The sequence below is a fragment of the Anomaloglossus baeobatrachus genome, chromosome 9 (assembly GCF_048569485.1).
Source record: "Anomaloglossus baeobatrachus isolate aAnoBae1 chromosome 9, aAnoBae1.hap1, whole genome shotgun sequence".
NCBI lineage: Eukaryota > Metazoa > Chordata > Amphibia > Anura > Aromobatidae > Anomaloglossus > Anomaloglossus baeobatrachus.
Genome location: NC_134361.1, coordinates 164,307,101 through 164,330,594, shown reverse-complemented (window position 1 = coordinate 164,330,594; position 23,494 = coordinate 164,307,101). Strand labels below are relative to the sequence as shown.

At 46.5% G+C, this 23,494-nt stretch overlaps 15 non-coding genes across 15 annotated transcripts; all 15 read right to left on the bottom strand.

Annotated features, from left to right (window-relative positions):
• Positions 1-931: 931 nt before the first annotated feature.
• On the bottom strand, positions 932-1,122 carry LOC142251948 (U2 spliceosomal RNA). Its single transcript, XR_012725347.1, has one exon. It is a non-coding gene; the product is annotated as a U2 spliceosomal RNA (small nuclear RNA).
• Positions 1,123-2,455: 1,333 nt separating this feature from the next.
• LOC142251947 (U2 spliceosomal RNA) lies at positions 2,456-2,646 on the bottom strand. The gene has a single exon (XR_012725346.1). It is a non-coding gene; the product is annotated as a U2 spliceosomal RNA (small nuclear RNA).
• Positions 2,647-3,979: 1,333 nt separating this feature from the next.
• LOC142251946 (U2 spliceosomal RNA) lies at positions 3,980-4,170 on the bottom strand. Its single transcript, XR_012725345.1, has one exon. It is a non-coding gene; the product is annotated as a U2 spliceosomal RNA (small nuclear RNA).
• Positions 4,171-5,503: 1,333 nt separating this feature from the next.
• LOC142251945 (U2 spliceosomal RNA) lies at positions 5,504-5,694 on the bottom strand. Its single transcript, XR_012725344.1, has one exon. It is a non-coding gene; the product is annotated as a U2 spliceosomal RNA (small nuclear RNA).
• A 1,333-nt stretch (positions 5,695-7,027) lies between these two features.
• On the bottom strand, positions 7,028-7,218 carry LOC142251944 (U2 spliceosomal RNA). Its single transcript, XR_012725343.1, has one exon. It is a non-coding gene; the product is annotated as a U2 spliceosomal RNA (small nuclear RNA).
• Positions 7,219-8,551: 1,333 nt separating this feature from the next.
• LOC142251942 (U2 spliceosomal RNA) lies at positions 8,552-8,742 on the bottom strand. The gene has a single exon (XR_012725342.1). It is a non-coding gene; the product is annotated as a U2 spliceosomal RNA (small nuclear RNA).
• A 1,333-nt stretch (positions 8,743-10,075) lies between these two features.
• LOC142251941 (U2 spliceosomal RNA) lies at positions 10,076-10,266 on the bottom strand. Its single transcript, XR_012725341.1, has one exon. It is a non-coding gene; the product is annotated as a U2 spliceosomal RNA (small nuclear RNA).
• Positions 10,267-11,599: 1,333 nt separating this feature from the next.
• On the bottom strand, positions 11,600-11,790 carry LOC142251940 (U2 spliceosomal RNA). Its single transcript, XR_012725340.1, has one exon. It is a non-coding gene; the product is annotated as a U2 spliceosomal RNA (small nuclear RNA).
• Positions 11,791-13,123: 1,333 nt separating this feature from the next.
• LOC142251939 (U2 spliceosomal RNA) lies at positions 13,124-13,314 on the bottom strand. Its single transcript, XR_012725339.1, has one exon. It is a non-coding gene; the product is annotated as a U2 spliceosomal RNA (small nuclear RNA).
• A 1,333-nt stretch (positions 13,315-14,647) lies between these two features.
• LOC142251938 (U2 spliceosomal RNA) lies at positions 14,648-14,838 on the bottom strand. Its single transcript, XR_012725338.1, has one exon. It is a non-coding gene; the product is annotated as a U2 spliceosomal RNA (small nuclear RNA).
• Positions 14,839-16,171: 1,333 nt separating this feature from the next.
• LOC142251935 (U2 spliceosomal RNA) lies at positions 16,172-16,362 on the bottom strand. The gene has a single exon (XR_012725336.1). It is a non-coding gene; the product is annotated as a U2 spliceosomal RNA (small nuclear RNA).
• A 1,333-nt stretch (positions 16,363-17,695) lies between these two features.
• On the bottom strand, positions 17,696-17,886 carry LOC142251934 (U2 spliceosomal RNA). The gene has a single exon (XR_012725335.1). It is a non-coding gene; the product is annotated as a U2 spliceosomal RNA (small nuclear RNA).
• A 1,333-nt stretch (positions 17,887-19,219) lies between these two features.
• Positions 19,220-19,410, bottom strand: LOC142251933 (U2 spliceosomal RNA). Its single transcript, XR_012725334.1, has one exon. It is a non-coding gene; the product is annotated as a U2 spliceosomal RNA (small nuclear RNA).
• A 1,333-nt stretch (positions 19,411-20,743) lies between these two features.
• LOC142251932 (U2 spliceosomal RNA) lies at positions 20,744-20,934 on the bottom strand. The gene has a single exon (XR_012725333.1). It is a non-coding gene; the product is annotated as a U2 spliceosomal RNA (small nuclear RNA).
• A 1,333-nt stretch (positions 20,935-22,267) lies between these two features.
• LOC142251931 (U2 spliceosomal RNA) lies at positions 22,268-22,458 on the bottom strand. The gene has a single exon (XR_012725332.1). It is a non-coding gene; the product is annotated as a U2 spliceosomal RNA (small nuclear RNA).
• Positions 22,459-23,494: the final 1,036 nt, after the last annotated feature.

The window sequence follows — 23,494 nt, the reverse complement described above, 5'->3', positions numbered from 1 at the left end:
GTACCCTTCTCACCACCCGCATCCCTTCTCCTGTCATCCCCCTACCACCCGGGAAAAAAAGAGCTTGCCCCCTCCTTACACTAGCCCACCCTCCCACCCAAAGAACAACTTCTGCTGCGCAGCTTGTTTTCTAGGCAGCAGCGCTATTGTGATGTCAGCGGGGGCATTGTGACAAGCCGCCAGTGTTCCGTCTCTTCATGTTGTGCACAGTTCAAACGGAAAATACATCAACAGGCAGACTACAGAAAAGCTTACTATCAAAGGTTAGAGGGGGGCTTTCTCAGAGGGCTTTTTACAGTTTTTCTATTCCCAATTAGCCGTTTAAGTGTACTTATTGAAAGTAGTAATTCTTTCATAGGCCGCCCTTTCTTAGTATTTGACGTTCCTTATATTGCGGTATGAGGCTTCGCAGTAGGTTGCAAACATTCATCACCCATGACTGTCCCCAATTGAGCTCAGAAGCTCAATGTCTATCATGACCTCTCTTTTAGAATGTCCAAGAGCAAGCAAACTATTCCTCCAGGAGAGGGCGCCAACAGACTACTAAAGAGATCATCATTACTCAAAGAAAACCCCAAAAACCAATGCATGATAGGAATAAACAGGTAACTTTCTTTGGAGTGGAAGCGGAGAGATCGCACCAGATGCCAATTCTAGATCTTATCACACCTGTGGTCACTGCAGCAGCATCAGCTGAATTCACTTTGTCCAAAAGGGATCTATTCCATTCAATTGCACATGATCTAGATTAGACTGACAACAAGATACTGCACGGGACATAGCAGAGTTGGTGAAGTTGAGTGGTGATGAGTTTGCTATTTGGATGAATAAAGCAAGTAAAAAGTGTGTTAGATAAAAATTCATTTCAATTCGCTAATCGGGCTAATATGAATCAGGTGAATCGAGTTCTGCTTTTGGAAACTGGGTTAAGAAGGGGTGCACCGTTCCTGGAGGTACTGCAATACCAGGTCAATGCGTGGAGTGGACAGAGCAAGCTCTTTTTCCATCTCCCTGTTCTAAAAATCCATTTAATATATGGTCCCCAGATAGGGGACGTATCAGATATTAAACTGATAAGAACAGATACTACACTTGATCTTAGCCAAAAGGCCGAGAAGCGATAACCAGAATTGGTTTGGGCCTCGAGTGGCACCCTGGCCTATGCCGGACACATCTTAGGGAGAGAGAGCGAGAGGGAGACAAACCCACGCCTACAGAAGACATTTTGTCACCCAAGCCAACCCTTGAAAAGGCTGCTTTGCAGAGCAAAAACAAGAAGAATGGTGCGTTTTGCAGCCGCCGCCCCCCACTGCAATGAATCTGAATAACTCCTCCTTTAGGGCGCAAGCAACTCCCCTCCCCCTTGCAGTCTTTCCAATTCACGATACAAAAAGACGGACAGGACAGGTTGCCTGACTTTCCGTCACTGCCACCCTTTGCCATCCTTACCCGTAGAAAGCCCTTTCATCATCCCCAAACCCTAATCTTTTCCCTTTCCTTCCCAGCCCCCAAACCCTGCCCTCTGTACCCTTCTCACCACCCGCATCCCTTCTCCTGTCATCCCCCTACCACCCGGGAAAAAAAGAGCTTGCCCCCTCCTTACACTAGCCCACCCTCCCACCCAAAGAACAACTTCTGCTGCGCAGCTTGTTTTCTAGGCAGCAGCGCTATTGTGATGTCAGCGGGGGCATTGTGACAAGCCGCCAGTGTTCCGTCTCTTCATGTTGTGCACAGTTCAAACGGAAAATACATCAACAGGCAGACTACAGAAAAGCTTACTATCAAAGGTTAGAGGGGGGCTTTCTCAGAGGGCTTTTTACAGTTTTTCTATTCCCAATTAGCCGTTTAAGTGTACTTATTGAAAGTAGTAATTCTTTCATAGGCCGCCCTTTCTTAGTATTTGACGTTCCTTATATTGCGGTATGAGGCTTCGCAGTAGGTTGCAAACATTCATCACCCATGACTGTCCCCAATTGAGCTCAGAAGCTCAATGTCTATCATGACCTCTCTTTTAGAATGTCCAAGAGCAAGCAAACTATTCCTCCAGGAGAGGGCGCCAACAGACTACTAAAGAGATCATCATTACTCAAAGAAAACCCCAAAAACCAATGCATGATAGGAATAAACAGGTAACTTTCTTTGGAGTGGAAGCGGAGAGATCGCACCAGATGCCAATTCTAGATCTTATCACACCTGTGGTCACTGCAGCAGCATCAGCTGAATTCACTTTGTCCAAAAGGGATCTATTCCATTCAATTGCACATGATCTAGATTAGACTGACAACAAGATACTGCACGGGACATAGCAGAGTTGGTGAAGTTGAGTGGTGATGAGTTTGCTATTTGGATGAATAAAGCAAGTAAAAAGTGTGTTAGATAAAAATTCATTTCAATTCGCTAATCGGGCTAATATGAATCAGGTGAATCGAGTTCTGCTTTTGGAAACTGGGTTAAGAAGGGGTGCACCGTTCCTGGAGGTACTGCAATACCAGGTCAATGCGTGGAGTGGACAGAGCAAGCTCTTTTTCCATCTCCCTGTTCTAAAAATCCATTTAATATATGGTCCCCAGATAGGGGACGTATCAGATATTAAACTGATAAGAACAGATACTACACTTGATCTTAGCCAAAAGGCCGAGAAGCGATAACCAGAATTGGTTTGGGCCTCGAGTGGCACCCTGGCCTATGCCGGACACATCTTAGGGAGAGAGAGCGAGAGGGAGACAAACCCACGCCTACAGAAGACATTTTGTCACCCAAGCCAACCCTTGAAAAGGCTGCTTTGCAGAGCAAAAACAAGAAGAATGGTGCGTTTTGCAGCCGCCGCCCCCCACTGCAATGAATCTGAATAACTCCTCCTTTAGGGCGCAAGCAACTCCCCTCCCCCTTGCAGTCTTTCCAATTCACGATACAAAAAGACGGACAGGACAGGTTGCCTGACTTTCCGTCACTGCCACCCTTTGCCATCCTTACCCGTAGAAAGCCCTTTCATCATCCCCAAACCCTAATCTTTTCCCTTTCCTTCCCAGCCCCCAAACCCTGCCCTCTGTACCCTTCTCACCACCCGCATCCCTTCTCCTGTCATCCCCCTACCACCCGGGAAAAAAAGAGCTTGCCCCCTCCTTACACTAGCCCACCCTCCCACCCAAAGAACAACTTCTGCTGCGCAGCTTGTTTTCTAGGCAGCAGCGCTATTGTGATGTCAGCGGGGGCATTGTGACAAGCCGCCAGTGTTCCGTCTCTTCATGTTGTGCACAGTTCAAACGGAAAATACATCAACAGGCAGACTACAGAAAAGCTTACTATCAAAGGTTAGAGGGGGGCTTTCTCAGAGGGCTTTTTACAGTTTTTCTATTCCCAATTAGCCGTTTAAGTGTACTTATTGAAAGTAGTAATTCTTTCATAGGCCGCCCTTTCTTAGTATTTGACGTTCCTTATATTGCGGTATGAGGCTTCGCAGTAGGTTGCAAACATTCATCACCCATGACTGTCCCCAATTGAGCTCAGAAGCTCAATGTCTATCATGACCTCTCTTTTAGAATGTCCAAGAGCAAGCAAACTATTCCTCCAGGAGAGGGCGCCAACAGACTACTAAAGAGATCATCATTACTCAAAGAAAACCCCAAAAACCAATGCATGATAGGAATAAACAGGTAACTTTCTTTGGAGTGGAAGCGGAGAGATCGCACCAGATGCCAATTCTAGATCTTATCACACCTGTGGTCACTGCAGCAGCATCAGCTGAATTCACTTTGTCCAAAAGGGATCTATTCCATTCAATTGCACATGATCTAGATTAGACTGACAACAAGATACTGCACGGGACATAGCAGAGTTGGTGAAGTTGAGTGGTGATGAGTTTGCTATTTGGATGAATAAAGCAAGTAAAAAGTGTGTTAGATAAAAATTCATTTCAATTCGCTAATCGGGCTAATATGAATCAGGTGAATCGAGTTCTGCTTTTGGAAACTGGGTTAAGAAGGGGTGCACCGTTCCTGGAGGTACTGCAATACCAGGTCAATGCGTGGAGTGGACAGAGCAAGCTCTTTTTCCATCTCCCTGTTCTAAAAATCCATTTAATATATGGTCCCCAGATAGGGGACGTATCAGATATTAAACTGATAAGAACAGATACTACACTTGATCTTAGCCAAAAGGCCGAGAAGCGATAACCAGAATTGGTTTGGGCCTCGAGTGGCACCCTGGCCTATGCCGGACACATCTTAGGGAGAGAGAGCGAGAGGGAGACAAACCCACGCCTACAGAAGACATTTTGTCACCCAAGCCAACCCTTGAAAAGGCTGCTTTGCAGAGCAAAAACAAGAAGAATGGTGCGTTTTGCAGCCGCCGCCCCCCACTGCAATGAATCTGAATAACTCCTCCTTTAGGGCGCAAGCAACTCCCCTCCCCCTTGCAGTCTTTCCAATTCACGATACAAAAAGACGGACAGGACAGGTTGCCTGACTTTCCGTCACTGCCACCCTTTGCCATCCTTACCCGTAGAAAGCCCTTTCATCATCCCCAAACCCTAATCTTTTCCCTTTCCTTCCCAGCCCCCAAACCCTGACCTCTGTACCCTTCTCACCACCCGCATCCCTTCTCCTGTCATCCCCCTACCACCCGGGAAAAAAAGAGCTTGCCCCCTCCTTACACTAGCCCACCCTCCCACCCAAAGAACAACTTCTGCTGCGCAGCTTGTTTTCTAGGCAGCAGCGCTATTGTGATGTCAGCGGGGGCATTGTGACAAGCCGCCAGTGTTCCGTCTCTTCATGTTGTGCACAGTTCAAACGGAAAATACATCAACAGGCAGACTACAGAAAAGCTTACTATCAAAGGTTAGAGGGGGGCTTTCTCAGAGGGCTTTTTACAGTTTTTCTATTCCCAATTAGCCGTTTAAGTGTACTTATTGAAAGTAGTAATTCTTTCATAGGCCGCCCTTTCTTAGTATTTGACGTTCCTTATATTGCGGTATGAGGCTTCGCAGTAGGTTGCAAACATTCATCACCCATGACTGTCCCCAATTGAGCTCAGAAGCTCAATGTCTATCATGACCTCTCTTTTAGAATGTCCAAGAGCAAGCAAACTATTCCTCCAGGAGAGGGCGCCAACAGACTACTAAAGAGATCATCATTACTCAAAGAAAACCCCAAAAACCAATGCATGATAGGAATAAACAGGTAACTTTCTTTGGAGTGGAAGCGGAGAGATCGCACCAGATGCCAATTCTAGATCTTATCACACCTGTGGTCACTGCAGCAGCATCAGCTGAATTCACTTTGTCCAAAAGGGATCTATTCCATTCAATTGCACATGATCTAGATTAGACTGACAACAAGATACTGCACGGGACATAGCAGAGTTGGTGAAGTTGAGTGGTGATGAGTTTGCTATTTGGATGAATAAAGCAAGTAAAAAGTGTGTTAGATAAAAATTCATTTCAATTCGCTAATCGGGCTAATATGAATCAGGTGAATCGAGTTCTGCTTTTGGAAACTGGGTTAAGAAGGGGTGCACCGTTCCTGGAGGTACTGCAATACCAGGTCAATGCGTGGAGTGGACAGAGCAAGCTCTTTTTCCATCTCCCTGTTCTAAAAATCCATTTAATATATGGTCCCCAGATAGGGGACGTATCAGATATTAAACTGATAAGAACAGATACTACACTTGATCTTAGCCAAAAGGCCGAGAAGCGATAACCAGAATTGGTTTGGGCCTCGAGTGGCACCCTGGCCTATGCCGGACACATCTTAGGGAGAGAGAGCGAGAGGGAGACAAACCCACGCCTACAGAAGACATTTTGTCACCCAAGCCAACCCTTGAAAAGGCTGCTTTGCAGAGCAAAAACAAGAAGAATGGTGCGTTTTGCAGCCGCCGCCCCCCACTGCAATGAATCTGAATAACTCCTCCTTTAGGGCGCAAGCAACTCCCCTCCCCCTTGCAGTCTTTCCAATTCACGATACAAAAAGACGGACAGGACAGGTTGCCTGACTTTCCGTCACTGCCACCCTTTGCCATCCTTACCCGTAGAAAGCCCTTTCATCATCCCCAAACCCTAATCTTTTCCCTTTCCTTCCCAGCCCCCAAACCCTGCCCTCTGTACCCTTCTCACCACCCGCATCCCTTCTCCTGTCATCCCCCTACCACCCGGGAAAAAAAGAGCTTGCCCCCTCCTTACACTAGCCCACCCTCCCACCCAAAGAACAACTTCTGCTGCGCAGCTTGTTTTCTAGGCAGCAGCGCTATTGTGATGTCAGCGGGGGCATTGTGACAAGCCGCCAGTGTTCCGTCTCTTCATGTTGTGCACAGTTCAAACGGAAAATACATCAACAGGCAGACTACAGAAAAGCTTACTATCAAAGGTTAGAGGGGGGCTTTCTCAGAGGGCTTTTTACAGTTTTTCTATTCCCAATTAGCCGTTTAAGTGTACTTATTGAAAGTAGTAATTCTTTCATAGGCCGCCCTTTCTTAGTATTTGACGTTCCTTATATTGCGGTATGAGGCTTCGCAGTAGGTTGCAAACATTCATCACCCATGACTGTCCCCAATTGAGCTCAGAAGCTCAATGTCTATCATGACCTCTCTTTTAGAATGTCCAAGAGCAAGCAAACTATTCCTCCAGGAGAGGGCGCCAACAGACTACTAAAGAGATCATCATTACTCAAAGAAAACCCCAAAAACCAATGCATGATAGGAATAAACAGGTAACTTTCTTTGGAGTGGAAGCGGAGAGATCGCACCAGATGCCAATTCTAGATCTTATCACACCTGTGGTCACTGCAGCAGCATCAGCTGAATTCACTTTGTCCAAAAGGGATCTATTCCATTCAATTGCACATGATCTAGATTAGACTGACAACAAGATACTGCACGGGACATAGCAGAGTTGGTGAAGTTGAGTGGTGATGAGTTTGCTATTTGGATGAATAAAGCAAGTAAAAAGTGTGTTAGATAAAAATTCATTTCAATTCGCTAATCGGGCTAATATGAATCAGGTGAATCGAGTTCTGCTTTTGGAAACTGGGTTAAGAAGGGGTGCACCGTTCCTGGAGGTACTGCAATACCAGGTCAATGCGTGGAGTGGACAGAGCAAGCTCTTTTTCCATCTCCCTGTTCTAAAAATCCATTTAATATATGGTCCCCAGATAGGGGACGTATCAGATATTAAACTGATAAGAACAGATACTACACTTGATCTTAGCCAAAAGGCCGAGAAGCGATAACCAGAATTGGTTTGGGCCTCGAGTGGCACCCTGGCCTATGCCGGACACATCTTAGGGAGAGAGAGCGAGAGGGAGACAAACCCACGCCTACAGAAGACATTTTGTCACCCAAGCCAACCCTTGAAAAGGCTGCTTTGCAGAGCAAAAACAAGAAGAATGGTGCGTTTTGCAGCCGCCGCCCCCCACTGCAATGAATCTGAATAACTCCTCCTTTAGGGCGCAAGCAACTCCCCTCCCCCTTGCAGTCTTTCCAATTCACGATACAAAAAGACGGACAGGACAGGTTGCCTGACTTTCCGTCACTGCCACCCTTTGCCATCCTTACCCGTAGAAAGCCCTTTCATCATCCCCAAACCCTAATCTTTTCCCTTTCCTTCCCAGCCCCCAAACCCTGCCCTCTGTACCCTTCTCACCACCCGCATCCCTTCTCCTGTCATCCCCCTACCACCCGGGAAAAAAAGAGCTTGCCCCCTCCTTACACTAGCCCACCCTCCCACCCAAAGAACAACTTCTGCTGCGCAGCTTGTTTTCTAGGCAGCAGCGCTATTGTGATGTCAGCGGGGGCATTGTGACAAGCCGCCAGTGTTCCGTCTCTTCATGTTGTGCACAGTTCAAACGGAAAATACATCAACAGGCAGACTACAGAAAAGCTTACTATCAAAGGTTAGAGGGGGGCTTTCTCAGAGGGCTTTTTACAGTTTTTCTATTCCCAATTAGCCGTTTAAGTGTACTTATTGAAAGTAGTAATTCTTTCATAGGCCGCCCTTTCTTAGTATTTGACGTTCCTTATATTGCGGTATGAGGCTTCGCAGTAGGTTGCAAACATTCATCACCCATGACTGTCCCCAATTGAGCTCAGAAGCTCAATGTCTATCATGACCTCTCTTTTAGAATGTCCAAGAGCAAGCAAACTATTCCTCCAGGAGAGGGCGCCAACAGACTACTAAAGAGATCATCATTACTCAAAGAAAACCCCAAAAACCAATGCATGATAGGAATAAACAGGTAACTTTCTTTGGAGTGGAAGCGGAGAGATCGCACCAGATGCCAATTCTAGATCTTATCACACCTGTGGTCACTGCAGCAGCATCAGCTGAATTCACTTTGTCCAAAAGGGATCTATTCCATTCAATTGCACATGATCTAGATTAGACTGACAACAAGATACTGCACGGGACATAGCAGAGTTGGTGAAGTTGAGTGGTGATGAGTTTGCTATTTGGATGAATAAAGCAAGTAAAAAGTGTGAAAGATAAAAATTCATTTCAATTCGCTAATCGGGCTAATATGAATCAGGTGAATCGAGTTCTGCTTTTGGAAACTGGGTTAAGAAGGGGTGCACCGTTCCTGGAGGTACTGCAATACCAGGTCAATGCGTGGAGTGGACAGAGCAAGCTCTTTTTCCATCTCCCTGTTCTAAAAATCCATTTAATATATGGTCCCCAGATAGGGGACGTATCAGATATTAAACTGATAAGAACAGATACTACACTTGATCTTAGCCAAAAGGCCGAGAAGCGATAACCAGAATTGGTTTGGGCCTCGAGTGGCACCCTGGCCTATGCCGGACACATCTTAGGGAGAGAGAGCGAGAGGGAGACAAACCCACGCCTACAGAAGACATTTTGTCACCCAAGCCAACCCTTGAAAAGGCTGCTTTGCAGAGCAAAAACAAGAAGAATGGTGCGTTTTGCAGCCGCCGCCCCCCACTGCAATGAATCTGAATAACTCCTCCTTTAGGGCGCAAGCAACTCCCCTCCCCCTTGCAGTCTTTCCAATTCACGATACAAAAAGACGGACAGGACAGGTTGCCTGACTTTCCGTCACTGCCACCCTTTGCCATCCTTACCCGTAGAAAGCCCTTTCATCATCCCCAAACCCTAATCTTTTCCCTTTCCTTCCCAGCCCCCAAACCCTGCCCTCTGTACCCTTCTCACCACCCGCATCCCTTCTCCTGTCATCCCCCTACCACCCGGGAAAAAAAGAGCTTGCCCCCTCCTTACACTAGCCCACCCTCCCACCCAAAGAACAACTTCTGCTGCGCAGCTTGTTTTCTAGGCAGCAGCGCTATTGTGATGTCAGCGGGGGCATTGTGACAAGCCGCCAGTGTTCCGTCTCTTCATGTTGTGCACAGTTCAAACGGAAAATACATCAACAGGCAGACTACAGAAAAGCTTACTATCAAAGGTTAGAGGGGGGCTTTCTCAGAGGGCTTTTTACAGTTTTTCTATTCCCAATTAGCCGTTTAAGTGTACTTATTGAAAGTAGTAATTCTTTCATAGGCCGCCCTTTCTTAGTATTTGACGTTCCTTATATTGCGGTATGAGGCTTCGCAGTAGGTTGCAAACATTCATCACCCATGACTGTCCCCAATTGAGCTCAGAAGCTCAATGTCTATCATGACCTCTCTTTTAGAATGTCCAAGAGCAAGCAAACTATTCCTCCAGGAGAGGGCGCCAACAGACTACTAAAGAGATCATCATTACTCAAAGAAAACCCCAAAAACCAATGCATGATAGGAATAAACAGGTAACTTTCTTTGGAGTGGAAGCGGAGAGATCGCACCAGATGCCAATTCTAGATCTTATCACACCTGTGGTCACTGCAGCAGCATCAGCTGAATTCACTTTGTCCAAAAGGGATCTATTCCATTCAATTGCACATGATCTAGATTAGACTGACAACAAGATACTGCACGGGACATAGCAGAGTTGGTGAAGTTGAGTGGTGATGAGTTTGCTATTTGGATGAATAAAGCAAGTAAAAAGTGTGTTAGATAAAAATTCATTTCAATTCGCTAATCGGGCTAATATGAATCAGGTGAATCGAGTTCTGCTTTTGGAAACTGGGTTAAGAAGGGGTGCACCGTTCCTGGAGGTACTGCAATACCAGGTCAATGCGTGGAGTGGACAGAGCAAGCTCTTTTTCCATCTCCCTGTTCTAAAAATCCATTTAATATATGGTCCCCAGATAGGGGACGTATCAGATATTAAACTGATAAGAACAGATACTACACTTGATCTTAGCCAAAAGGCCGAGAAGCGATAACCAGAATTGGTTTGGGCCTCGAGTGGCACCCTGGCCTATGCCGGACACATCTTAGGGAGAGAGAGCGAGAGGGAGACAAACCCACGCCTACAGAAGACATTTTGTCACCCAAGCCAACCCTTGAAAAGGCTGCTTTGCAGAGCAAAAACAAGAAGAATGGTGCGTTTTGCAGCCGCCGCCCCCCACTGCAATGAATCTGAATAACTCCTCCTTTAGGGCGCAAGCAACTCCCCTCCCCCTTGCAGTCTTTCCAATTCACGATACAAAAAGACGGACAGGACAGGTTGCCTGACTTTCCGTCACTGCCACCCTTTGCCATCCTTACCCGTAGAAAGCCCTTTCATCATCCCCAAACCCTAATCTTTTCCCTTTCCTTCCCAGCCCCCAAACCCTGCCCTCTGTACCCTTCTCACCACCCGCATCCCTTCTCCTGTCATCCCCCTACCACCCGGGAAAAAAAGAGCTTGCCCCCTCCTTACACTAGCCCACCCTCCCACCCAAAGAACAACTTCTGCTGCGCAGCTTGTTTTCTAGGCAGCAGCGCTATTGTGATGTCAGCGGGGGCATTGTGACAAGCCGCCAGTGTTCCGTCTCTTCATGTTGTGCACAGTTCAAACGGAAAATACATCAACAGGCAGACTACAGAAAAGCTTACTATCAAAGGTTAGAGGGGGGCTTTCTCAGAGGGCTTTTTACAGTTTTTCTATTCCCAATTAGCCGTTTAAGTGTACTTATTGAAAGTAGTAATTCTTTCATAGGCCGCCCTTTCTTAGTATTTGACGTTCCTTATATTGCGGTATGAGGCTTCGCAGTAGGTTGCAAACATTCATCACCCATGACTGTCCCCAATTGAGCTCAGAAGCTCAATGTCTATCATGACCTCTCTTTTAGAATGTCCAAGAGCAAGCAAACTATTCCTCCAGGAGAGGGCGCCAACAGACTACTAAAGAGATCATCATTACTCAAAGAAAACCCCAAAAACCAATGCATGATAGGAATAAACAGGTAACTTTCTTTGGAGTGGAAGCGGAGAGATCGCACCAGATGCCAATTCTAGATCTTATCACACCTGTGGTCACTGCAGCAGCATCAGCTGAATTCACTTTGTCCAAAAGGGATCTATTCCATTCAATTGCACATGATCTAGATTAGACTGACAACAAGATACTGCACGGGACATAGCAGAGTTGGTGAAGTTGAGTGGTGATGAGTTTGCTATTTGGATGAATAAAGCAAGTAAAAAGTGTGTTAGATAAAAATTCATTTCAATTCGCTAATCGGGCTAATATGAATCAGGTGAATCGAGTTCTGCTTTTGGAAACTGGGTTAAGAAGGGGTGCACCGTTCCTGGAGGTACTGCAATACCAGGTCAATGCGTGGAGTGGACAGAGCAAGCTCTTTTTCCATCTCCCTGTTCTAAAAATCCATTTAATATATGGTCCCCAGATAGGGGACGTATCAGATATTAAACTGATAAGAACAGATACTACACTTGATCTTAGCCAAAAGGCCGAGAAGCGATAACCAGAATTGGTTTGGGCCTCGAGTGGCACCCTGGCCTATGCCGGACACATCTTAGGGAGAGAGAGCGAGAGGGAGACAAACCCACGCCTACAGAAGACATTTTGTCACCCAAGCCAACCCTTGAAAAGGCTGCTTTGCAGAGCAAAAACAAGAAGAATGGTGCGTTTTGCAGCCGCCGCCCCCCACTGCAATGAATCTGAATAACTCCTCCTTTAGGGCGCAAGCAACTCCCCTCCCCCTTGCAGTCTTTCCAATTCACGATACAAAAAGACGGACAGGACAGGTTGCCTGACTTTCCGTCACTGCCACCCTTTGCCATCCTTACCCGTAGAAAGCCCTTTCATCATCCCCAAACCCTAATCTTTTCCCTTTCCTTCCCAGCCCCCAAACCCTGCCCTCTGTACCCTTCTCACCACCCGCATCCCTTCTCCTGTCATCCCCCTACCACCCGGGAAAAAAAGAGCTTGCCCCCTCCTTACACTAGCCCACCCTCCCACCCAAAGAACAACTTCTGCTGCGCAGCTTGTTTTCTAGGCAGCAGCGCTATTGTGATGTCAGCGGGGGCATTGTGACAAGCCGCCAGTGTTCCGTCTCTTCATGTTGTGCACAGTTCAAACGGAAAATACATCAACAGGCAGACTACAGAAAAGCTTACTATCAAAGGTTAGAGGGGGGCTTTCTCAGAGGGCTTTTTACAGTTTTTCTATTCCCAATTAGCCGTTTAAGTGTACTTATTGAAAGTAGTAATTCTTTCATAGGCCGCCCTTTCTTAGTATTTGACGTTCCTTATATTGCGGTATGAGGCTTCGCAGTAGGTTGCAAACATTCATCACCCATGACTGTCCCCAATTGAGCTCAGAAGCTCAATGTCTATCATGACCTCTCTTTTAGAATGTCCAAGAGCAAGCAAACTATTCCTCCAGGAGAGGGCGCCAACAGACTACTAAAGAGATCATCATTACTCAAAGAAAACCCCAAAAACCAATGCATGATAGGAATAAACAGGTAACTTTCTTTGGAGTGGAAGCGGAGAGATCGCACCAGATGCCAATTCTAGATCTTATCACACCTGTGGTCACTGCAGCAGCATCAGCTGAATTCACTTTGTCCAAAAGGGATCTATTCCATTCAATTGCACATGATCTAGATTAGACTGACAACAAGATACTGCACGGGACATAGCAGAGTTGGTGAAGTTGAGTGGTGATGAGTTTGCTATTTGGATGAATAAAGCAAGTAAAAAGTGTGAAAGATAAAAATTCATTTCAATTCGCTAATCGGGCTAATATGAATCAGGTGAATCGAGTTCTGCTTTTGGAAACTGGGTTAAGAAGGGGTGCACCGTTCCTGGAGGTACTGCAATACCAGGTCAATGCGTGGAGTGGACAGAGCAAGCTCTTTTTCCATCTCCCTGTTCTAAAAATCCATTTAATATATGGTCCCCAGATAGGGGACGTATCAGATATTAAACTGATAAGAACAGATACTACACTTGATCTTAGCCAAAAGGCCGAGAAGCGATAACCAGAATTGGTTTGGGCCTCGAGTGGCACCCTGGCCTATGCCGGACACATCTTAGGGAGAGAGAGCGAGAGGGAGACAAACCCACGCCTACAGAAGACATTTTGTCACCCAAGCCAACCCTTGAAAAGGCTGCTTTGCAGAGCAAAAACAAGAAGAATGGTGCGTTTTGCAGCCGCCGCCCCCCACTGCAATGAATCTGAATAACTCCTCCTTTAGGGCGCAAGCAACTCCCCTCCCCCTTGCAGTCTTTCCAATTCACGATACAAAAAGACGGACAGGACAGGTTGCCTGACTTTCCGTCACTGCCACCCTTTGCCATCCTTACCCGTAGAAAGCCCTTTCATCATCCCCAAACCCTAATCTTTTCCCTTTCCTTCCCAGCCCCCAAACCCTGCCCTCTGTACCCTTCTCACCACCCGCATCCCTTCTCCTGTCATCCCCCTACCACCCGGGAAAAAAAGAGCTTGCCCCCTCCTTACACTAGCCCACCCTCCCACCCAAAGAACAACTTCTGCTGCGCAGCTTGTTTTCTAGGCAGCAGCGCTATTGTGATGTCAGCGGGGGCATTGTGACAAGCCGCCAGTGTTCCGTCTCTTCATATTGTGCACAGTTCAAACGGAAAATACATCAACAGGCAGACTACAGAAAAGCTTACTATCAAAGGTTAGAGGGGGGCTTTCTCAGAGGGCTTTTTACAGTTTTTCTATTCCCAATTAGCCGTTTAAGTGTACTTATTGAAAGTAGTAATTCTTTCATAGGCCGCCCTTTCTTAGTATTTGACGTTCCTTATATTGCGGTATGAGGCTTCGCAGTAGGTTGCAAACATTCATCACCCATGACTGTCCCCAATTGAGCTCAGAAGCTCAATGTCTATCATGACCTCTCTTTTAGAATGTCCAAGAGCAAGCAAACTATTCCTCCAGGAGAGGGCGCCAACAGACTACTAAAGAGATCATCATTACTCAAAGAAAACCCCAAAAACCAATGCATGATAGGAATAAACAGGTAACTTTCTTTGGAGTGGAAGCGGAGAGATCGCACCAGATGCCAATTCTAGATCTTATCACACCTGTGGTCACTGCAGCAGCATCAGCTGAATTCACTTTGTCCAAAAGGGATCTATTCCATTCAATTGCACATGATCTAGATTAGACTGACAACAAGATACTGCACGGGACATAGCAGAGTTGGTGAAGTTGAGTGGTGATGAGTTTGCTATTTGGATGAATAAAGCAAGTAAAAAGTGTGTTAGATAAAAATTCATTTCAATTCGCTAATCGGGCTAATATGAATCAGGTGAATCGAGTTCTGCTTTTGGAAACTGGGTTAAGAAGGGGTGCACCGTTCCTGGAGGTACTGCAATACCAGGTCAATGCGTGGAGTGGACAGAGCAAGCTCTTTTTCCATCTCCCTGTTCTAAAAATCCATTTAATATATGGTCCCCAGATAGGGGACGTATCAGATATTAAACTGATAAGAACAGATACTACACTTGATCTTAGCCAAAAGGCCGAGAAGCGATAACCAGAATTGGTTTGGGCCTCGAGTGGCACCCTGGCCTATGCCGGACACATCTTAGGGAGAGAGAGCGAGAGGGAGACAAACCCACGCCTACAGAAGACATTTTGTCACCCAAGCCAACCCTTGAAAAGGCTGCTTTGCAGAGCAAAAACAAGAAGAATGGTGCGTTTTGCAGCCGCCGCCCCCCACTGCAATGAATCTGAATAACTCCTCCTTTAGGGCGCAAGCAACTCCCCTCCCCCTTGCAGTCTTTCCAATTCACAATACAAAAAGACGGACAGGACAGGTTGCCTGACTTTCCGTCACTGCCACCCTTTGCCATCCTTACCCGTAGAAAGCCCTTTCATCATCCCCAAACCCTAATCTTTTCCCTTTCCTTCCCAGCCCCCAAACCCTGCCCTCTGTACCCTTCTCACCACCCGCATCCCTTCTCCTGTCATCCCCCTACCACCCGGGAAAAAAAGAGCTTGCCCCCTCCTTACACTAGCCCACCCTCCCACCCAAAGAACAACTTCTGCTGCGCAGCTTGTTTTCTAGGCAGCAGCGCTATTGTGATGTCAGCGGGGGCATTGTGACAAGCCGCCAGTGTTCCGTCTCTTCATGTTGTGCACAGTTCAAACGGAAAATACATCAACAGGCAGACTACAGAAAAGCTTACTATCAAAGGTTAGAGGGGGGCTTTCTCAGAGGGCTTTTTACAGTTTTTCTATTCCCAATTAGCCGTTTAAGTGTACTTATTGAAAGTAGTAATTCTTTCATAGGCCGCCCTTTCTTAGTATTTGACGTTCCTTATATTGCGGTATGAGGCTTCGCAGTAGGTTGCAAACATTCATCACCCATGACTGTCCCCAATTGAGCTCAGAAGCTCAATGTCTATCATGACCTCTCTTTTAGAATGTCCAAGAGCAAGCAAACTATTCCTCCAGGAGAGGGCGCCAACAGACTACTAAAGAGATCATCATTACTCAAAGAAAACCCCAAAAACCAATGCATGATAGGAATAAACAGGTAACTTTCTTTGGAGTGGAAGCGGAGAGATCGCACCAGATGCCAATTCTAGATCTTATCACACCTGTGGTCACTGCAGCAGCATCAGCTGAATTCACTTTGTCCAAAAGGGATCTATTCCATTCAATTGCACATGATCTAGATTAGACTGACAACAAGATACTGCACGGGACATAGCAGAGTTGGTGAAGTTGAGTGGTGATGAGTTTGCTATTTGGATGAATAAAGCAAGTAAAAAGTGTGTTAGATAAAAATTCATTTCAATTCGCTAATCGGGCTAATATGAATCAGGTGAATCGAGTTCTGCTTTTGGAAACTGGGTTAAGAAGGGGTGCACCGTTCCTGGAGGTACTGCAATACCAGGTCAATGCGTGGAGTGGACAGAGCAAGCTCTTTTTCCATCTCCCTGTTCTAAAAATCCATTTAATATATGGTCCCCAGATAGGGGACGTATCAGATATTAAACTGATAAGAACAGATACTACACTTGATCTTAGCCAAAAGGCCGAGAAGCGATAACCAGAATTGGTTTGGGCCTCGAGTGGCACCCTGGCCTATGCCGGACACATCTTAGGGAGAGAGAGCGAGAGGGAGACAAACCCACGCCTACAGAAGACATTTTGTCACCCAAGCCAACCCTTGAAAAGGCTGCTTTGCAGAGCAAAAACAAGAAGAATGGTGCGTTTTGCAGCCGCCGCCCCCCACTGCAATGAATCTGAATAACTCCTCCTTTAGGGCGCAAGCAACTCCCCTCCCCCTTGCAGTCTTTCCAATTCACGATACAAAAAGACGGACAGGACAGGTTGCCTGACTTTCCGTCACTGCCACCCTTTGCCATCCTTACCCGTAGAAAGCCCTTTCATCATCCCCAAACCCTAATCTTTTCCCTTTCCTTCCCAGCCCCCAAACCCTGCCCTCTGTACCCTTCTCACCACCCGCATCCCTTCTCCTGTCATCCCCCTACCACCCGGGAAAAAAAGAGCTTGCCCCCTCCTTACACTAGCCCACCCTCCCACCCAAAGAACAACTTCTGCTGCGCAGCTTGTTTTCTAGGCAGCAGCGCTATTGTGATGTCAGCGGGGGCATTGTGACAAGCCGCCAGTGTTCCGTCTCTTCATGTTGTGCACAGTTCAAACGGAAAATACATCAACAGGCAGACTACAGAAAAGCTTACTATCAAAGGTTAGAGGGGGGCTTTCTCTGAGGGCTTTTTACAGTTTTTCTATTCCCAATTAGCCGTTTAAGTGTACTTATTGAAAGTAGTAATTCTTTCATAGGCCGCCCTTTCTTAGTATTTGACGTTCCTTATATTGCGGTATGAGGCTTCGCAGTAGGTTGCAAACATTCATCACCCATGACTGTCCCCAATTGAGCTCAGAAGCTCAATGTCTATCATGACCTCTCTTTTAGAATGTCCAAGAGCAAGCAAACTATTCCTCCAGGAGAGGGCGCCAACAGACTACTAAAGAGATCATCATTACTCAAAGAAAACCCCAAAAACCAATGCATGATAGGAATAAACAGGTAACTTTCTTTGGAGTGGAAGCGGAGAGATCGCACCAGATGCCAATTCTAGATCTTATCACACCTGTGGTCACTGCAGCAGCATCAGCTGAATTCACTTTGTCCAAAAGGGATCTATTCCATTCAATTGCACATGATCTAGATTAGACTGACAACAAGATACTGCACGGGACATAGCAGAGTTGGTGAAGTTGAGTGGTGATGAGTTTGCTATTTGGATGAATAAAGCAAGTAAAAAGTGTGTTAGATAAAAATTCATTTCAATTCGCTAATCGGGCTAATATGAATCAGGTGAATCGAGTTCTGCTTTTGGAAACTGGGTTAAGAAGGGGTGCACCGTTCCTGGAGGTACTGCAATACCAGGTCAATGCGTGGAGTGGACAGAGCAAGCTCTTTTTCCATCTCCCTGTTCTAAAAATCCATTTAATATATGGTCCCCAGATAGGGGACGTATCAGATATTAAACTGATAAGAACAGATACTACACTTGATCTTAGCCAAAAGGCCGAGAAGCGATAACCAGAATTGGTTTGGGCCTCGAGTGGCACCCTGGCCTATGCCGGACACATCTTAGGGAGAGAGAGCGAGAGGGAGACAAACCCACGCCTACAGAAGACATTTTGTCACCCAAGCCAACCCTTGAAAAGGCTGCTTTGCAGAGCAAAAACAAGAAGAATGGTGCGTTTTGCAGCCGCCGCCCCCCACTGCAATGAATCTGAATAACTCCTCCTTTAGGGCGCAAGCAACTCCCCTCCCCCTTGCAGTCTTTCCAATTCACGATACAAAAAGACGGACAGGACAGGTTGCCTGACTTTCCGTCACTGCCACCCTTTGCCATCCTTACCCGTAGAAAGCCCTTTCATCATCCCCAAACCCTAATCTTTTCCCTTTCCTTCCCAGCCCCCAAACCCTGCCCTCTGTACCCTTCTCACCACCCGCATCCCTTCTCCTGTCATCCCCCTACCACCCGGGAAAAAAAGAGCTTGCCCCCTCCTTACACTAGCCCACCCTCCCACCCAAAGAACAACTTCTGCTGCGCAGCTTGTTTTCTAGGCAGCAGCGCTATTGTGATGTCAGCGGGGGCATTGTGACAAGCCGCCAGTGTTCCGTCTCTTCATGTTGTGCACAGTTCAAACGGAAAATACATCAACAGGCAGACTACAGAAAAGCTTACTATCAAAGGTTAGAGGGGGGCTTTCTCAGAGGGCTTTTTACAGTTTTTCTATTCCCAATTAGCCGTTTAAGTGTACTTATTGAAAGTAGTAATTCTTTCATAGGCCGCCCTTTCTTAGTATTTGACGTTCCTTATATTGCGGTATGAGGCTTCGCAGTAGGTTGCAAACATTCATCACCCATGACTGTCCCCAATTGAGCTCAGAAGCTCAATGTCTATCATGACCTCTCTTTTAGAATGTCCAAGAGCAAGCAAACTATTCCTCCAGGAGAGGGCGCCAACAGACTACTAAAGAGATCATCATTACTCAAAGAAAACCCCAAAAACCAATGCATGATAGGAATAAACAGGTAACTTTCTTTGGAGTGGAAGCGGAGAGATCGCACCAGATGCCAATTCTAGATCTTATCACACCTGTGGTCACTGCAGCAGCATCAGCTGAATTCACTTTGTCCAAAAGGGATCTATTCCATTCAATTGCACATGATCTAGATTAGACTGACAACAAGATACTGCACGGGACATAGCAGAGTTGGTGAAGTTGAGTGGTGATGAGTTTGCTATTTGGATGAATAAAGCAAGTAAAAAGTGTGTTAGATAAAAATTCATTTCAATTCGCTAATCGGGCTAATATGAATCAGGTGAATCGAGTTCTGCTTTTGGAAACTGGGTTAAGAAGGGGTGCACCGTTCCTGGAGGTACTGCAATACCAGGTCAATGCGTGGAGTGGACAGAGCAAGCTCTTTTTCCATCTCCCTGTTCTAAAAATCCATTTAATATATGGTCCCCAGATAGGGGACGTATCAGATATTAAACTGATAAGAACAGATACTACACTTGATCTTAGCCAAAAGGCCGAGAAGCGATAACCAGAATTGGTTTGGGCCTCGAGTGGCACCCTGGCCTATGCCGGGCACATCTTAGGGAGAGAGAGCGAGAGGGAGACAAACCCACGCCTACAGAAGACATTTTGTCACCCAAGCCAACCCTTGAAAAGGCTGCTTTGCAGAGCAAAAACAAGAAGAATGGTGCGTTTTGCAGCCGCCGCCCCCCACTGCAATGAATCTGAATAACTCCTCCTTTAGGGCGCAAGCAACTCCCCTCCCCCTTGCAGTCTTTCCAATTCACGATACAAAAAGACGGACAGGACAGGTTGCCTGACTTTCCGTCACTGCCACCCTTTGCCATCCTTACCCGTAGAAAGCCCTTTCATCATCCCCAAACCCTAATCTTTTCCCTTTCCTTCCCAGCCCCCAAACCCTGCCCTCTGTACCCTTCTCACCACCCGCATCCCTTCTCCTGTCATCCCCCTACCACCCAGGAAAAAAAGAGCTTGCCCCCTCCTTACACTAGCCCACCCTCCCACCCAAAGAACAACTTCTGCTGCGCAGCTTGTTTTCTAGGCAGCAGCGCTATTGTGATGTCAGCGGGGGCATTGTGACAAGCCGCCAGTGTTCCGTCTCTTCATGTTGTGCACAGTTCAAACGGAAAATACATCAACAGGCAGACTACAGAAAAGCTTACTATCAAAGGTTAGAGGGGGGCTTTCTCAGAGGGCTTTTTACAGTTTTTCTATTCCCAATTAGCCGTTTAAGTGTACTTATTGAAAGTAGTAATTCTTTCATAGGCCGCCCTTTCTTAGTATTTGACGTTCCTTATATTGCGGTATGAGGCTTCGCAGTAGGTTGCAAACATTCATCACCCATGACTGTCCCCAATTGAGCTCAGAAGCTCAATGTCTATCATGACCTCTCTTTTAGAATGTCCAAGAGCAAGCAAACTATTCCTCCAGGAGAGGGCGCCAACAGACTACTAAAGAGATCATCATTACTCAAAGAAAACCCCAAAAACCAATGCATGATAGGAATAAACAGGTAACTTTCTTTGGAGTGGAAGCGGAGAGATCGCACCAGATGCCAATTCTAGATCTTATCACACCTGTGGTCACTGCAGCAGCATCAGCTGAATTCACTTTGTCCAAAAGGGATCTATTCCATTCAATTGCACATGATCTAGATTAGACTGACAACAAGATACTGCACGGGACATAGCAGAGTTGGTGAAGTTGAGTGGTGATGAGTTTGCTATTTGGATGAATAAAGCAAGTAAAAAGTGTGTTAGATAAAAATTCATTTCAATTCGCTAATCGGGCTAATATGAATCAGGTGAATCGAGTTCTGCTTTTGGAAACTGGGTTAAGAAGGGGTGCACCGTTCCTGGAGGTACTGCAATACCAGGTCAATGCGTGGAGTGGACAGAGCAAGCTCTTTTTCCATCTCCCTGTTCTAAAAATCCATTTAATATATGGTCCCCAGATAGGGGACGTATCAGATATTAAACTGATAAGAACAGATACTACACTTGATCTTAGCCAAAAGGCCGAGAAGCGATAACCAGAATTGGTTTGGGCCTCGAGTGGCACCCTGGCCTATGCCGGACACATCTTAGGGAGAGAGAGCGAGAGGGAGACAAACCCACGCCTACAGAAGACATTTTGTCACCCAAGCCAACCCTTGAAAAGGCTGCTTTGCAGAGCAAAAACAAGAAGAATGGTGCGTTTTGCAGCCGCCGCCCCCCACTGCAATGAATCTGAATAACTCCTCCTTTAGGGCGCAAGCAACTCCCCTCCCCCTTGCAGTCTTTCCAATTCACGATACAAAAAGACGGACAGGACAGGTTGCCTGACTTTCCGTCACTGCCACCCTTTGCCATCCTTACCCGTAGAAAGCCCTTTCATCATCCCCAAACCCTAATCTTTTCCCTTTCCTTCCCAGCCCCCAAACCCTGCCCTCTGTACCCTTCTCACCACCCGCATCCCTTCTCCTGTCATCCCCCTACCACCCGGGAAAAAAAGAGCTTGCCCCCTCCTTACACTAGCCCACCCTCCCACCCAAAGAACAACTTCTGCTGCGCAGCTTGTTTTCTAGGCAGCAGCGCTATTGTGATGTCAGCGGGGGCATTGTGACAAGCCGCCAGTGTTCCGTCTCTTCATGTTGTGCACAGTTCAAACGGAAAATACATCAACAGGCAGACTACAGAAAAGCTTACTATCAAAGGTTAGAGGGGGGCTTTCTCAGAGGGCTTTTTACAGTTTTTCTATTCCCAATTAGCCGTTTAAGTGTACTTATTGAAAGTAGTAATTCTTTCATAGGCCGCCCTTTCTTAGTATTTGACGTTCCTTATATTGCGGTATGAGGCTTCGCAGTAGGTTGCAAACATTCATCACCCATGACTGTCCCCAATTGAGCTCAGAAGCTCAATGTCTATCATGACCTCTCTTTTAGAATGTCCAAGAGCAAGCAAACTATTCCTCCAGGAGAGGGCGCCAACAGACTACTAAAGAGATCATCATTACTCAAAGAAAACCCCAAAAACCAATGCATGATAGGAATAAACAGGTAACTTTCTTTGGAGTGGAAGCGGAGAGATCGCACCAGATGCCAATTCTAGATCTTATCACACCTGTGGTCACTGCAGCAGCATCAGCTGAATTCACTTTGTCCAAAAGGGATCTATTCCATTCAATTGCACATGATCTAGATTAGACTGACAACAAGATACTGCACGGGACATAGCAGAGTTGGTGAAGTTGAGTGGTGATGAGTTTGCTATTTGGATGAATAAAGCAAGTAAAAAGTGTGTTAGATAAAAATTCATTTCAATTCGCTAATCGGGCTAATATGAATCAGGTGAATCGAGTTCTGCTTTTGGAAACTGGGTTAAGAAGGGGTGCACCGTTCCTGGAGGTACTGCAATACCAGGTCAATGCGTGGAGTGGACAGAGCAAGCTCTTTTTCCATCTCCCTGTTCTAAAAATCCATTTAATATATGGTCCCCAGATAGGGGACGTATCAGATATTAAACTGATAAGAACAGATACTACACTTGATCTTAGCCAAAAGGCCGAGAAGCGATAACCAGAATTGGTTTGGGCCTCGAGTGGCACCCTGGCCTATGCCGGACACATCTTAGGGAGAGAGAGCGAGAGGGAGACAAACCCACGCCTACAGAAGACATTTTGTCACCCAAGCCAACCCTTGAAAAGGCTGCTTTGCAGAGCAAAAACAAGAAGAATGGTGCGTTTTGCAGCCGCCGCCCCCCACTGCAATGAATCTGAATAACTCCTCCTTTAGGGCGCAAGCAACTCCCCTCCCCCTTGCAGTCTTTCCAATTCACGATACAAAAAGACGGACAGGACAGGTTGCCTGACTTTCCGTCACTGCCACCCTTTGCCATCCTTACCCGTAGAAAGCCCTTTCATCATCCCCAAACCCTAATCTTTTCCCTTTCCTTCCCAGCCCCCAAACCCTGCCCTCTGTACCCTTCTCACCACCCGCATCCCTTCTCCTGTCATCCCCCTACCACCCGGGAAAAAAAGAGCTTGCCCCCTCCTTACACTAGCCCACCCTCCCACCCAAAGAACAACTTCTGCTGCGCAGCTTGTTTTCTAGGCAGCAGCGCTATTGTGATGTCAGCGGGGGCATTGTGACAAGCCGCCAGTGTTCCGTCTCTTCATGTTGTGCACAGTTCAAACGGAAAATACATCAACAGGCAGACTACAGAAAAGCTTACTATCAAAGGTTAGAGGGGGGCTTTCTCAGAGGGCTTTTTACAGTTTTTCTATTCCCAATTAGCCGTTTAAGTGTACTTATTGAAAGTAGTAATTCTTTCATAGGCCGCCCTTTCTTAGTATTTGACGTTCCTTATATTGCGGTATGAGGCTTCGCAGTAGGTTGCAAACATTCATCACCCATGACTGTCCCCAATTGAGCTCAGAAGCTCAATGTCTATCATGACCTCTCTTTTAGAATGTCCAAGAGCAAGCAAACTATTCCTCCAGGAGAGGGCGCCAACAGACTACTAAAGAGATCATCATTACTCAAAGAAAACCCCAAAAACCAATGCATGATAGGAATAAACAGGTAACTTTCTTTGGAGTGGAAGCGGAGAG